Raw genomic sequence first — 14768 nt, 5'->3', positions numbered from 1 at the left:
CTGATTCATTCCCTGTATTCTTTTTTAGATGTTAATGGTAGATCATTTGCCCCTTTTTTGGGGTCACCCTTTAGCTTTTTTAGCTATATACGGTTTTCTTATATGGCAGAAGGTGCTATATGACTAGAGTGTTAGATCATGCGACAAACCAGGTGTGCGATCACCACTTATCCATAGGAGACACCATTCTATTTTTATTCCATCCCCTTTTTTTATCTGATGCTAGGCTGACTTCCTTGAGGGCCTTTTTAGATATTTATACATGTGATACATTTATTAGCATGCCTTCTCAATTGATATATATTTTATATATTGATCGAGTTAGTGTATGCCAACCACATAGAGGGCAGGCAGTGGCCAGCTGGAGAGGCTAGAGAGGCGCCAGAGAAGGACGACAGGTGGGAAGATTCCTTTGCTGTAAGGAGGTGGATGACCTAAGGCTATCTTTGATGCTTCAGACCTATGTCTTGGAGGTGAGAGTCCAGGGAGCCCTTTTGTGGATTTAACCATCATTGTCATCTACATACACCTGGCCTAGTGGACTTTTAGCCCCATTATTTGGCTACGTTATTTACTTCAACCCTCCCACACCCTTGTTTTTGTATGGGACAATTATCGCATATTTCCATCTTCATTGAACCTATTGTTCACTTGTTTATGGGACATTCCTCAGTTATTTACTTCTACCAATTTTTCACTTGTTTTATGGGACACTTATGCCCATTTATTATTAATTCACGTTTACCTCACTGATATTTATCTAGTTTTGGTACATACAGTATCAATCTGGTCTGATTGATTTTTGTTTATGAGTTTTCACTCTTTTCTATTAGCGTGAGTATTTGCGCAAACCCCCCTTTTTAACAAGAATCCTATGCACACCCACTGAACAGCATAAACTCACCAGAAAAGTTGGACCTTCATAACAAATCAAAGGTCAAACACGCTTATTAGATTATGGGGTATGATCCTCCGCTCCCCCAGACCTACATGACTCCACTCACAGGATAGAAAAGAAGAGACAGAAATTATTTTATTGAACCTTAAAAACAAAACAGTGCACTCACATTTGTTGGTTCCTGTAAACTTATCCACGCAGACAATTAAGCTCAATCAAATAAACGCAAAGGTGTTCTATCGGGTTGTGGTCAGGACTCTTTGCAGGTCAGCCAAGTTCCTCCACCCTCCAAAATCGCTCATCCATGTCTTTATGAACCTTGCTTTGTGCACTGGTGCGCAGTCATGTTGGAACAGGAAGGAGACATCCCCAAACTGTTCCCACAAAGTTTGAAGCATGAAATTGTCCAAAATGTCTTGGTATGCCGACACCTTGGGAGTTCCCTTTACTGGAACTAAGGGGCCGAATCCAAACCCTGAAAAACAACCGCACACCATTACCCCCCCTCCACCAAATGATTTGGACCAGTGCACACAGCAAGCTCCATTAAGACATGGATGAGTAAGTTTGGGGTGGAGGAACTTGACTGTCCTGCACAGAGTTCCGACCTCAACCTCATAGAAAACCTTTGGGATGAATTAGAGCAGAGACTGCAAGCCAGGCCTTCTCGTCCAACATCACATCAGTGCCTGACAAATGCACTTCTGGAACAATGGTCAAACATTCCCATAGACACACTCCTAAACCTTGCCATAGAAGTCAAAGTGGAACTCATTATTTTTGTTTCCATTGACTTCTATGGGGAAACTCGCTTTGATATGCGAGTGCTTTGGATTACAAACATTCTCCTGGAACGGATTATGCTCGTAATCCGAGGTTCCACTGTATGTCATTTACTTTTTTTTTCAATTGATGAACCTTTTGAACTACGCTATAGGGGCTCTCCCAGCTCACTCTTTTCTTTTTGGGTGGGCACACTGAGCTGCTCAAGAGACCGTTTGCTAGGCCTTTGGTTCTTTGTGGATCACAAAATTCAAATTCTCATACAGCAGGCTTATGTCTCTTCTTGCCATTCATAGGGAGATATCTGCTTGTCTAAATAAATACAGGTTTTAGCTGTAATCATCCGTGAGCGCATTGGGAAAGTACCGGTGGCACCAACATTTCCACGGCATTAACAATATAAATTATTCAGTTTACAAAGCTAATAATAGGAGTTTTATTCAGACTGCAGATTATTGTTTGCATGGAATGAAGGTGTCAAAGCAAAGACATTTCTCTACTCCCATCTCTCGGAAAAGATTATTTTCCCATTATCAGCACACTTAGCCAGTATATCAGCGGAGTTTCTGGAAAAAAGCAGCTTATCCATATATGGAGCAGTTGCTGAACAAACACATGAAGCTATAAACAGCAGAATTTTATGGATACATTCTTACCAATTTCTTTTACACAGTATGTTCACATCTTCAAAACTACCGATGCAGCATTCTTGTCAATGTCTCTATTTAATCCTATTGTTTAATTAATCCTTTATGTAATTCCATTGTGTCTAAAATGAATGCGAAAAAAAAAAAAAAAGAGAGAAAAGAAATACAAAAACTGCAAACTGTTAACCTGTAGTTTTTTTGTGTTCTGTACTAAATACACTGTACATATTTCTTAAACCAGATAAATATGAATGACTTCATATAAATAATTACCTCTTACAGTAGGCATCACTAAACGGCAGACCGCGGGCCGGATGTTGACTGAGACGCGGTCCCATCTAGACCACCATTTTGGAGCCGATTCTTCACCTTAGCCACCGCTGCTGCTGTCATCAAAGCAGAGCAGAGAGCGGGAGGCAGCCACAAGGACAATGCTAGACAGACAGCGGGAGACATGGAAGCTTTGGATGGCGGGCGGGAGCTCCCGGAGTTAATGTTTCAAGTGTCCCAGCGGGTGATTGGTTGGTAAAATGAAGGGCGGTCTTAGCAACCAATCACCCGCTGAGACGCTTGAAAAGTTAACTCCGGCAGCTCCCGCCCCCGCCCTCCATCCACTGTCTAGAGCTGTCCTGCCTCATGAATGATTTAGAGTAAGGCCCTTATCCCTCCCCCCCCTGAACTCAAAATGGCAGAACACGGGCCGGATGTTGACTGAGACACTGTCCCATCTAGACCACCATTTTGGAGCCGATTCTTCACCTTAGCCACTGCTGCTGCTGTCATCATAGCAGAGCGGAGAGCGGGAGGCAGCCACAAGGACAATGCTAGACAGACAGCGGGAGACAAAGCAGCTTTGGATGGAGAGTGGGAGCTGAGTTAATGTTTCAAGTGTCCCAGCGGGTGATTAGTTGTTGGGATGAAGGGCGGTCTTCGTAACCAATCACCTGCTGGGACACTTACTCCGGCAGCTCCCGCTCCCACCCTCAATCCACTGTCTAGAGCTGTACTGACTCCTGAATAATTCAGGAGGGCCCTTACCCTCACCCCCTTGCACTCTGCTAGTAAATACTGTAACATTGTAACATCCCAAAGTGTGAGTGTGTGTAGGGTTTTGCTGCCTTCTCTTGTCCATGCTGCCAAATCCCAAGCCAGAAGAAACTTTTATGCACGTATTCCTATGATCAAATTGTTTAGCTGCAGTTGCTAAGTGTATACCATACCATGCCTGGAATTCTTCTTTAAAATATATGTGTGCAAAAGTATGACGACTCACTAGTAATACTTTTAGCAGCCTAGGAACCAAGGCGAAGACTCGCTAAGAAAAAAAGAATGGGGATAATTGTTGCTCAATCAGTTTCAATCTTATTAGCTATCTTTCCTAGCAGGATGAGGAAGGTTGCAACTCTGTCTTTTGCAGGGCACCAGGCCACCTATATCTATCTCAACACTGGCTAACCAAGGCTGAAATGATACACGTATACAGTGACAGTCTTGTGCTGGCAATACTTTGTTTTCGCCCCTTCTCTTCTTTCTGTGTTGATTTTTTTGACTAACCCTGTTATCACTCATTATTATAGGAATGACCCCTCTAAAGTTCATCTAAAAAGTCTCTAAAGAAATGTGACAGCCTCAGCAAGCCCCAAATTCAGTAACTATGTAAAAGACATAGTAAATTCAGTAACAATAATAATAATAATAATAAAATAAAAACAAACTATTTTTTATTTATTTTTCTTGGGTAAACCTAAATCTCCCTCTTTTGTGTCTCACCAATTCCCCCTCACAGACACTACATATCACACTGGGAGGGTTTCAACAGCAGAGGCAATGTTCTTAATCCAGAAAGCAGTGGGTAGGAGTAGGTGTGGCCAGATGCCGATTGACAAGCAATGGCAATGCTCATAGCCATGTCCCCTAAAACGTCCTATCATCCCACTGTAAAGCATACACTTTTAGGCAGGTTGCCTACTATGTTCACGTTGGCCAGACCAGTATGGCTGCCCAGGTTAGGGGGGGGGGGTTAACTTTGCTTTGCAGGCTTTTGGGGTCCAGCTCCTTGCAGTGTGACATATAAAAAGGCATTGGATTGGGTCTCAAGAGAGAATGGGTCATTGGGCTAAACCATGGGAACCTTGCAGGTCTTGATGACACTTGTAGTTCTTCTACGGAGCAACATCCTTCAGAATACACCCAAGTCATGAACTTCTCTAATCAAGTCTTGCCAGCTATGGACTTCACCTATGCAGGTACCCTGGGGTAGCCACTGTTAGAGTTAGATAGAGAAAGAATGTTCTGCCATGCTGTGTTTACTATGCTGAGCTTTTAGTAAAAGTTGTTTACCACACAAAGCCTGGTATGAAGTTACTTGGGGTGCATATGGGGCCCTGGAGCACATACAAGGTCCTATGTCTACTACAACACAATGAAAAGTTCTAGTAACATCACAGCAACAAAAGGTTAATTGTAACCAGTTGTTGGATTGGTACCTGGTAAGGTCATAAACAGTAGAAAGAGCCAGCAACACTGAAATCCTTGAAGTCTAGTTTATTGGTACATCAAAGTGACAATAAAACAATAGCACTGATGCGTTTCAGCATAAGCCTTAGCTACGACTAAGGCTTCTGCCAAAACGCATCAGTGCTATTGTTTTATTGTCACTCTGATGTACCAATAAACTACACTTTAAGGATTTCAGTGTTGCCGGCTCTTTCTACTGTTTATGACTTTGGAGTTTGATGGGATACATGGAGCTCGGGGGTCTGCGAGTGGATCCGGTGTATGGATTGGGTTGCCCCTGCAGAGAGCGAGGCTACTTTTTTACGTACCTGGTAAGGTGACAGGTTCTTCAGTAACAAGGGTGTTCGGTGTCATGGCTACCTCCCTAGCAGTCTGTCTACGTCTGCCCCCCCGGGAGCAGATTAGCATTAAAGAGAGTTTTGGCCTGATCAATGGGTACGGAGGAACAAGAGTTAAGTGAGCATGCATGAGGTCCAAGCTGTGTGCTTGGCGGGACGCCATTCTGTTACTGGGAGTGAGATGGCAGAGTTATGCTGACTGGTGGAGTTGCCATAGGCTCTACGTGTTCTTCCTAATGCAACTCAAGCACTTGTTCAAGTGTGTAGAATACAGGCCGCTATCCTTAGAAGAACTTTCGCATAACAGTGCACCCAAGTGACTCATCTCTGATTTGGGCGACTACTTTAATGTTTGACTTTCACATAACCGTAGCACCTTGTCTGGTCCCGGTGCCGATGAGCACATCTTTGGGCAAAGTGTAATCCCTGTGTTATAACAACTGACCCTTGCCACCTGGAGTAGCCCAGAAGACTGGCCTCCTGTGTGACCCACACTTGATGGATAATGAGTTCGTGGGGAACATGGAAGAGGTGTCATCCGCCTACTACAACTCGTGACCCTAACCTTACACACTGCATATATGAAAGTGGTTGTAAACCCTCGGGGAGAAGTTACACCTACAGGTAAGCCTAATTAAGGCAAAAAATGTTTAGGTAGCAGAATGCCCCCTCACCACCCCAGCCCCCTATACTTACCTGAGCTCTCATTTGATGTAGTGCTTTGTCATCTGTAGTGGCTCTCTCCCTTCTCTCACAGACTTTGCCAAGGCATCGGGACCCAATGTCAGTTAAATCCTGAGACAAGGGAGTAGGAGGCAGGGTCGAGTCGTTCGGTCTGTGTCTATAGCTGCAGGCAGCTCGGCTCAGGAGAGAGAGCTCACTGGTGTAATCCTATAGGAAGTGGCCTCCAATAGTGCGGGGGTCAGAAACCTGCAGATCACGATCTACCAATAGATTGCGGACAGGTGTCTAGTAGATCTCAGTCTGGGCTTGCTGACCCACAATCCGAGAGCATCAGAGTGCAATGAAGAGGGACAACTTTTTGTAAAGTTGAACGTGTAGTAGGGAGCAAGAGCCACATAAGACAATGCTTACTCTGTAGTGCCGGCTCCTTTCTAATGTGGAGTACAAACTGCACTCCACCTCTTGTCCTGGCTAGCAGTCTCCAGAGTGGTGCCAGCAGCAGGAAAGATGAGAGCTTCAGGTCAGTGTGATGAAATACACTGGGCAAAATAGTATAGGGCTGCTTTCACACTGATGTGTACAGTGTACCTGCAGCTTTCCTGTGCTTAGCCATAGACTTCTATTATATCCTGCGGTTTTGCTACCCACAACATTACATATGAACAAGCCCTAAGGGTGCCGTTGCCAAATGCAACTAAGGGCTTATTCACAAGTGCAGCAGCCACTGCTGATCCTCTGAAAAGTGATCCAAGTATGTGTTGACAGGTGGTGAGGCGATATGTTGCCTCTTCACCACCTGATTTAAACCCATGATCGCTGTGCACGCAATTGCAACACGGTGGTATGGCAATTAGAGGATTAAATCAGGTGTAAGAAGGTGACACTGTGCCCGGTGATCTTTGATTCTCCCATGTTGTTTAGGTAGATCTCCACCTCTTTACTGTTGCCTACCCCTGATATAGTGGCACACCGAGAAGAAGAGGAGCCAGGAGCGCCAGCAGGGGTCCCAAGAACAGGAAGTTTGGGGGCTGCTTTATTTATTATTTGTTCAGGGACTTATATAGCACCAGTGATTTATGCAGTGCTTTACAAATACATATTGTACATTTACATCAATCCCTGACCTCAAGGAGCTTACAATCTAAGGTTCTTAACTCTCATTCATACACCAAGTCCAATTTAGACAGGATCCAATCAGCTTTGTGCTATTCTATTCCACAGAGCAGGAAAGTATAAACCTGTTTGCGACTTAAAACAATAAATTAAAAAAAAATTGCGTTTACGAACACTTTAAGTGCTGCAGCAGTCATTTCTTTTAAAAAGTATACCATGGTTCCATTTTTATTTTTTGTGTGCTAATGTCACTTACTAAAAATAAAAAGTAGATACACATTGACGTCTTGGCATCACATAAGCTCACCTTTTTCAAAAGAATCCAGGTTGGAGCGCTACTTGTACCTCTCCGTTACAGTTACTATATACATTTCTGCATGCCGAGCGTGCATTCTTTTTGTCCTTTTTCACAAATATTGCCCCTTGTTACAGTTCTCCCCAGTCTAATTCCCATTCTCAAATTATTACTATAACAAAGACTAAGGGCCAGATTCAGGTAGAAGTGCGGCGGCGTAACGTATCGTAGATACGTTACATCGCCGCAAGTTTTCATCGCAAGTGCCTGATTCACAGAGCACTTGCAATGAAAACCTACGCCGGCGGCCTCCGGCGTAAGCCCGCGTAATTCAAAGGGGCGTATGCCATTTAAATTAGGCGCGCTCCCGCGCCGGACCTACTGCGCATGTTCCCTTTTGAATTACCCGCCGTGCTTTGCGCGAAGTGACGTCATTTTTTCGAACGGCGACGCGCGTAGCGTAATTCCGTATTCCCGGACGGCTTACGCAAACGACGTGAATTTTTAAATTTCGACGCGGGAACGACGGCCATACTTTATACAGCACATACGTGTGCTGTGTAAAGTTAAGGCACCCAAAACGACGACTAACTTTGCGACGGGAAACTAGATTAGCGGCGACGTAGCGAACGCGAAAAGCCGTTGTGGATCGCCGCAACTCCTAATTTGCATACCCGACGCTGGTTTACGACGCAAACTCCCCCCAGCAGCGGCCGCGGTACTGCATCCTAAAATCCGACAGTGTAAAACAATTACACCTGTCGGATCTTAGGGATATCTATGCATAACTGATTCTATGAATCAGTCGCATAGATACTCTGAGAGATACGACGGCGTATCAGGAGATACTCCGTTGTATCTCGGCTGTGAATCTGGCCCTAAGAGAGTACATGTTTTTGTTATAAGTAGCGTAAAATCAAATTTTTTTTTTTTAAATCTAATAATGGCAACTGATTACCTGTGGCTATTTTGTTACCTTTTTTTTGGCCTGCATGATTGCTTCACATTACTACCTGCAGCTATGAATAAAAGGTAAAATGTACTTTACTGTAAGTAAAAAGCAATTTGGAACAAAATGAATAGCCATTGTCAGTTGTTACTCAGAAAAGCAGGCTTAACAATGCTCTTGTGCCAAACCAACAATCAGAAAGGAGAGGGGGTAAAAAATGGGATGTGAAAGATTTTATATTGTCAGCATAGAGAGTTGATTTTAAATCTAAACTCTGGGCAGATATCCTTAATAATGGAATGCCTAAGTCAGAGTTTTCTTATTACAGCAAAATGTCACATTCCCAATGGGGATAATGGGCAATTCAACGTTTTAATTTTTACCACTGGGGGACTCTGGCCCAGATTCACGTAGATGGGCACAAAATTGTGCCGGCGTAACGTATCTCATTTACGTTACGCCGCCGCAAGTTTTTCAGGCAAGTGCTTTATTCACAAAGCACTTGCCTGTAAAGTTGCGGCGGCGTAGCGTAAATCACCCGGCGGAATTCAAATGCGGCGGGTAGGTGGCGTGTTTAATTTAAATGAAGTGCGTTCCCGCGCCGAACGAACTGCGCATGCGCCGTCCCTAAAATATCCCAGTGTGCATTGCTCCAAATGACGTCGCAAGGACGTCATTGGTTTCGACGTGAACGTAAATAACGTCCAGCCCCATTCACGGATGACTTACGCAAACAACGTAAATTTTTTAATTTTCGACACGGGAACGACGGCCATACTTAACATTGGCTGCGCCTCATAGACCCAGGGGCAACTTTACGTTGGGAGAAGCCTAAGGTAAACGTCGTAACTTTACTGCGTCGGCCGCGCAGACGTTCGGGAATTTGCGTATCTAGCCAATTTGCATACTCGACGGGGAAATCTAAGGAAGCGCCACCTAGCGGGCAAAAAAAAATTGCAGTTAAGATCCGACAGCGTAAGAGACTTACGCCTGTCTGATCTAATGGATATCTATGCGTAACTGATTCTAAGAATCAGTCGCATAGATACGACGGCGCTACGCAGAGATACGACGGCGTATCTGGAGATGCGCCATCGTTTCTCTTTTGAGAATCTGGGCCTCTGTCTCTTCCTGGTCCTTTTCTAGTGATATCACACCTCCAGCATACAGATCCCACTTCCGACATACATACATTGGTCTCTCCCCAGTGAGATCCCTGCTTCAGCACACACACACACATTGGTCTTTTTCCAGGGAGATCCCTCCTCCTGCTGGACACACACACTGGTCTCTCCCCAGTGAGATCCCTTCTCCAGCATACAAACACACACACACACATTGGTCTCTCCCCAGTGAGATCCCTTCTCCAGCATACAAACACACACACACACACACACATTGGGCTCTCCCCAGTGAGATCCCTTCTCAAGCAAACAAACACGCACATTGGTCTCTCCCCAGTGAGATCACTCCTCCAGCACACAAACACATTGGTCTCTCCCCAGTGAGATCACTCCTCCAGCACACAAACACATTGGTCTCTCCCCAGTAAGCTCCCTCCTCCAGCACACGCACATCGGTCTCTCCCCAGTGAGATCCCTCCTCCAGCACACGCACATCGGTCTCTCCCCAGTGAGATCCCTCCTCCAGCACACGCACATCGGTCTCTCCCCAGTGAGATCCCTCCTCCAGCACACGCACATTGGTCTCTTCCCCAGTGAGATCCCTCCTCCAGCACACACACATTGGGCCATTCCCAGTGAGATCCCTTCTCCAGCACACAAACATGCACATTGGGCTCTCCCCAGTGAGATCACTCCTCCAGCACACACACACACACATTGGTCTTTTTCCAAGGAGATCCCTCTTCCTGCACAGACACATTGGTCTTTTCCCCAGGAGTTTCCTCCTTCGCACGCACACACACACACTGGTCTCTCCCCAGTGAGATCCCTCCTCCTGCACACACACATTGGTCTCTCCCCAGTGAGATCCCTCCTCCAGCACACGCACATCGGTCTCTCCCCAGTGAGATCCCTCCTCCAGCACACGCACATTGGTCTCTCCTCAGTGAGATCCCTTCTCCTGCACACACACATTGGTCTCTCCTCAGTGAGATCCCTCCTCCTGCAAACACACATTGGTCTCTTCCCAGTGAGATCCTTCCTCCAGCACACACACACATTGGTCTTTTACCCAGGAGTTCCCTCCTCCAGCGCACACACACACTGGTCTCTCCCCTGTGAGATCCCTTCTGCACGCACACATTGGTCTCTCCCCAGTGAGATCCTTCCTCCAGCACACACACACTGGTCTCTTCCCCAGTGAGATCCCTCCTCCAGCACACACACATTGGTCTTTTCCAAAGGAGATCCCTTTTCCTGTACACACACACACATTGGTCTCTCCCCAGTGAGATCCCTCCTCCTGCAAACACACATTGGTCTCTTCCCAGTGAGATCCCTCCTCCAGCACACACACACATTGGTCTCTCCTCAGTGAGATCCCTCCTCCTGCAAACACACATTGGTCTCTTCCCAGTGAGATCCCTCCTCCAGCACACACACACACACACACACACACACACACACATTGGTCTTTTCCCAGGGAGATCCCTCTTCCGGCACATACACACATTGGTCTTTTCCCCAGGAGTTCCCTCCTCCAGCACACACACATTGGTCTCTCCCCTGTGAGATCCCTCCCCCTGCACACACACATTGGTCTCTCCTCAGTGAGATCCCTCCTCCAGCACACACACATTGGTCTTTTCCCAAGGAGATCCCTTTTCCTGTACACACACACACAAACATTGGTATCTCCCCAGTGAGATACCTGCTCCTGCACACACACACACACACACACACATTGGTCTCTCCCCATTGAGATCCCTCCTCCAGCACACATTGGTCTTTTCCCAGGGAGATCCCTCTCCTGGTACACACACACACATTGGTCTTTTCCCCAGGAGTTCCCTCCTCCAGCACACACACACACACACACACACACACACACACACACACACACACACACTAGTCTTTACCCATGGAGATCCTTCTTCCTGCGCGCACACACACACACACACAGAGATCCCTCTTCCTGCACACACACATTGGTCTCTCCCCACGGAGATCCCTCCTCCAGCACACACACATTGGTCTCTCCCCACATAGATCCCTCCTCCGGCACACACACATTGGTCTCTCCCCACGGAGATCCCTCCTCCAGCACACACACATTGGTCTCTCCCCACATAGATCCCTCCTCCGGCACACACACATTGGTCTCTCCCCACAGAGATCCCTCTTCCTGCACACACACATTGGTCTTTTCCCCAGGAGTTCCCTCCTCCAGCACACACACATTGGTCTCTCCCCTGTGAGATCCCTCCCCCTGCACACACACATTGGTCTCTCCCCAGTGAGATCCCTCCTCCTGCACACACACATTGGTCTCTCCTCAGTGAGATCCCTCCTCCAGCACACACACATTGGTCTTTTCCCAAGGAGATCCCTTTTCCTGTACACACACACACAAACATTGGTATCTCCCCAGTGAGATACCTGCTCCTGCACACACACACACACACACACACACACACACACATTGGTCTCTCCCCATTGACATCCCTCCTCCAGCACACATTGGTCTTTTCCCAGGGAGATCCCTCTCCTGGTACACACACACACACATTGGTCTTTTCCCCAGGAGTTCCCTCCTCCAGCACACACACACACACACACACACACACACACACACACACACACACATTAGTCTTTACCCATGGAGATCCTTCTTCCTGCGCGCACACACACACACACAGAGATCCCTCTTCCTGCACACACACATTGGTCTCTCCCCACGGAGATCCCTCCTCCAGCACACACACATTGGTCTCTCCCCACATAGATCCCTCCTCCGGCACACACACATTGGTCTCTCCCCACGGAGATCCCTCCTCCAGCACACACACATTGGTCTCTCCCCACATAGATCCCTCCTCCGGCACACACACATTGGTCTCTCCCCACAGAGATCCCTCTTCCTGCACACACACACACATTGGTCTTTCCCCAGGGATCAGGATGAGGTCATTAGTCTGCGGTTTCTCCTACCACTCCCCAGTCACAGGCTGGTGGAGGGGCAATACCAGTGTTAATTTACTATCGCAGAGAATAATTAGGTCTCCTTCTTTGCCGCATAGTGTAATAGGTCAAGGAGAAAGCCAAAATGAAAAAAAAAAACCCCTAGGAGTCCAAAGTCTTTATCGTTTAACTGGTTACAACACGCAGGTCAACAGACAGCCAAAACATTTTGGGGGCCCAAACAATTACCCCTCATCACAGCTTGTTATACTTATTGGCTCCTCTCTCTCCCAGGTGTCTCCTTAGCAAGCTGGGTACTATGGAGGCCCTTGTGCGCTGCGAGTCAGGCTGTGTGCATCCATAGACACACACACACACACAGAGCCAGTAAGCCACGCCCCTGCTCCCGTTCACAGCAATTTGACTGACAGCAGCAGAAGCCTATGGCTCCCACTTCTCTCTGTGCAACCAGGAAATAAGGGGAGGGGTATTGCAGCCCAGACAGCTCTGGAACGGTGACAGGAGTCTGGTTAGTCCCCTTTCACACTGAAGCGTTTTTACAGCGTTTTAGTGTTAAAATAGCGCTATTAAAACACTCACCCAAAACAAGATATACAAGATCAGAAGCACATATTTGTTGCTTGCTTGTTCCAGTGTCCTTGTGGTCCAGCAAGGACTATTATTCTGTGAGTATAGGAGTCCTCTTATGAACCATGCTTTGATTATTTCTTGCTTTTGTTATCTTTCAGAACAATGATGCTTTGTAGCTATGGGTTACACCGGCAGGTCTGAACTCCCACACATTACTTAGCAAGGCAGAATAAACAAAATGCCTTTAAATTAACACATTTTCCTGTGAGCAAGTTTTCAGTAAGTGGAATTACATTGAGCGACAATAAAAATAAATCACTTTACCTTGGGTGTTTATTCACACTGAACAATCATTGCCCACACTGTGATAATGGCCTCGCCAAGCTGTCTTTTTTAATGGTCACCAATCATCATCCATCAGTATACTCAAATTATATTGTTCATTATTGTGCACTTTAGTGCAAAATTTACTTGGACTTCGGGGACATAAATTCCTACCTATCAGCTCTGCTAAATGGATGCTGTATATTAAAGTGGAACCAAAGTTAAATACAGTGGATATAAAAAGTCTACATACCCCTGTTAAAATGTCAGATGTAAAAAAATGAGACGATGAAAATTATTTTAGAACGTTTTCCACCTTTAATGAGACCTATAAACTATACAACTCAACTGAAAAACAAACTGAAATAAAAAACTCTTATAACTGGGGGATGTAGCTGTGTTCACAATTAGGCAACCACATTTAAACGGATGTTAAATAGGAGTCAGTACACACCTGCCATCTTTTAAAGTGTCTCTGATTACCCCCAAATAAAGTTCAGCTGTTCTAGTAGGTCTTTCCTGACATTTTGATATTTTCTTAGTCGCATCTTACAGCAAAAGCCATGGTCCACAGAGAGCTTTCAAAGCATCAGAGGGATCCCATTGTTAAATTTATCAGTCAGGAAAAGGGTACAAAAGAATTTCCAAGGCATTATATATCCCATGGAACACAGTGAAGACAGCCATCATCAAGTGGAGAAAATATGGCACAACAGTGACATTACAAGAAACTGGACGTCACTCAAAAATTGATGAAAAGACGAGAAGAAAACTGGTCAGGGAGGCTGCCAAGAGGCCTACAGCAACATTAAAGAAGCTGCAGGAATATTTGACAAGTACTGGTACATGTGACAACAATCTCCTGTATTCTTCATGTGTCTGGGCTATGGGGTAGAGTGGCAGGACGAAAGCCTTTTCTTACAAAGAAAAACATTCAAGCCCAGCTAAATTGGGCAAAAACACATCTGAAGTCTCCCAAAATAATGTGGGAAATGTGTTATGTTCTTATCAGACCAAAGTCTTAACTTTTTGCAAATAAATTCAAAAGATATGTTTGGCCCAAAAACAACACTGCACATCACCAAAAGAACACCATACCAATAGTGAAGCATGGTGGTGGCAGAATCATGCTGTGGGGCTGTTTTTCTTCACCTGGAACAGGGACCTTAGTCAAGGTAGAGGGAAGTATGAACAGTTCCAAATACCAGTCAATATTGGCACAAAACCTTTAAAGTGGAACACGAAGAGGAACTTCATTTTTCAGCATGACAACGATCCAAAACATACAACCAAATCAACAAATGAATGGCTTCACCAGATGATTAAAGTTTTGGAATGGTCCAGCCAGAGCCCAGACCTAAATCTGATTGAAAATCCATGGGGTGATCTCAAGAGGCCTGTGCACAGGAGATGCCCCCTACAATCTGAGATTTGGGGTCTTTTTGCAAAGAAGAGTGGGCAAATATTGCCAAGTCAAGATGTGCCATGCTGATAGACTGATACCCAAAACAAGTGCTGTAATAAAATCAAAAGGGGCCTCAACA

This window comes from Rana temporaria, chromosome 4 (genome assembly GCF_905171775.1).
Source record: "Rana temporaria chromosome 4, aRanTem1.1, whole genome shotgun sequence".
Classification (NCBI taxonomy): Eukaryota; Metazoa; Chordata; class Amphibia; order Anura; family Ranidae; genus Rana; species Rana temporaria.
This window is presented reverse-complemented; position numbering follows the sequence as displayed.